This window comes from Athene cunicularia (assembly GCF_003259725.1).
Source record: "Athene cunicularia isolate RWA chromosome 27 unlocalized genomic scaffold, athCun1 chr27_part1, whole genome shotgun sequence".
NCBI classification, from domain to species: Eukaryota; Metazoa; Chordata; class Aves; order Strigiformes; family Strigidae; genus Athene; species Athene cunicularia.
In genome coordinates this window covers 5,463,362-5,465,162 of record NW_020799138.1, presented here as the reverse complement: position 1 = coordinate 5,465,162, position 1,801 = coordinate 5,463,362, and the positions used below count along the sequence as shown (strand labels likewise).

The 1,801-nt window shown below is 55.0% G+C and overlaps 1 pseudogene; it reads left to right on the top strand.

Annotated features, from left to right (window-relative positions):
• The first annotated feature begins 1,584 nt into the window (after positions 1-1,584).
• The window catches only part of LOC113489186, a 3,367-nt pseudogene continuing 3,150 nt past the window's right edge, over positions 1,585-1,801 (top strand).

The following is a 1,801-nucleotide window of genomic DNA, read 5'->3' as shown; positions in this document are numbered from 1 at the left end:
CAGATACACCTCATGCTGTCAGTCCTGCGATTCCCCACCCAGCACATCACATGTTGTGCCTCACTCAGGCCCAACAGTGTCTCACCAACATCAGCCTCAGCCAATGCCTGCTCTGGCTGCAGTATTCATGCGTCTAGAGGGTAAATATACGTGCCCCCCGAGAGACCATCATGTGGCAGCCTATGTCCTTCCAGCTGAGGCAGCTGCCCTACAGATGGTCAGGCTGGAGGCTGACCTGGAGACGTGCCTCTTCCTAATGTTCCCCTGCTCTAAGTAACGCTACACAGAGACAGGAGAGTGATCTTCCTCTCACTTCCTCTCATCTATTATCAGCAGTCTCACCCCAAAGAAGAGTACAATAAACTCAGCTCTTTGCTGATGTCAGGAGCAAGGAAAGGAGAGTCCAGACCCACTGCTGACCCGGCAGCAAAACCCCAATATCGCTGTGGCTCACCAAAACAGCAGCTGCATTCATAGCGCCTTCCTGTTCCCAGCTGCTTACTGGGACCTGTGATCCCCAGAACTGAATTCCAGGGAAGAGCAATGGGGAAATCTTGATCTTGACGAGGTGAGGATGGTGAGGAGCTTCTCATGGCAAAGGTTTCCTCTGTCCGACATCACCTTGGTCCTCTGGGCTCTGACAGCTGCCAGTAGCAAGACGTGACAAGGAGTAACTGCACTTGGAGGAACTAAAAGGCCTCAGAGGACCTGATTCTGGTGCTGGTGCTGAAGCTCCTGCTGATGTTGGTGCCGGTGTTGGTGCCACTGTTAGTGCTTCACCTTCACCCCTGACACACATGTCTGGTCCTACCCACAGCAGTTTCTCTGGCTGTAGCCCCGGCTCATCTCCTGGTATCCCACAAGACACAGTAATAAACCTCTGCATACCTGTGCCTGGGCTGGTCAAGCCACCAGGTGCTGAATGGGAACCAGGCAAAAGTTTGTATGTTCGCATAAAACCAGGAAACCATCAGTAACGGGGGGCTCTGCTAGGGAGATGCTGGGGACCACACTGGCAGAACTGTCCTCAGGTGCCCCCGGGAAGGACCGGACCCCAGACCTGCTCCTGGTCTCACCTGAGGGCCTGCAGAGACTACCCAGCGAAGGGGAACAGGCAAATGAGCCCAGCAAAATTGTCCTCAGAGCAGCGTTAGTGTTGCAGCAGGGTCAAACCCTGCCAGCAGAAGCCCCCTGTGTGCATCAATGAGCAACCTTCAGAGAGAGATGTGGGGAGCAAGAGAAAAGCGTGTGGCACGACCTCTCACACGGGAGTCCTTGGGCACACTCGGACAAGAACCTTGAGAGCGGTGCCCATTTCCTGACAACTTTGCCACAAGCCATCCCCCAGGAGTGGCCCGGGTGCACATCACCTGGCCGCACGGGATGCCACCAGCACTTGAGCTGAGTCTTCCGCCTGCGCTGACGTGTTCCTGTCCCGGAAATCCTTGGGGCTCTCATCCCGGCAGAAGCTTACAGAAGCCTTTGGATGGGCAAGCACGTGGCATAAGCCAGGAAATGAAAAGGCAGCCGTGCAGGAAGCCAGGACACAGCCCATACCATTAGCTGGGATGGTTTGCATTTGGCATGAGCTTGTCAGAAAATTATTACTTGTGCAAAGGGTGCCTCTGGGCCTGAGGCAGTGCAGGACTACTATAAAAGACAGCCCTGCGCTCTGCTCTCTCATCCGCTTCTCTCGCCTCCTGCTCCTTGGGAATCAGGTGAGTGTGAAGCCTCTTGTCCTCTCCTCCTCCTTCAAGATCAGGTCTTTCCTGGCTGGATGTCTCAGCTGATGGGGGTTGTC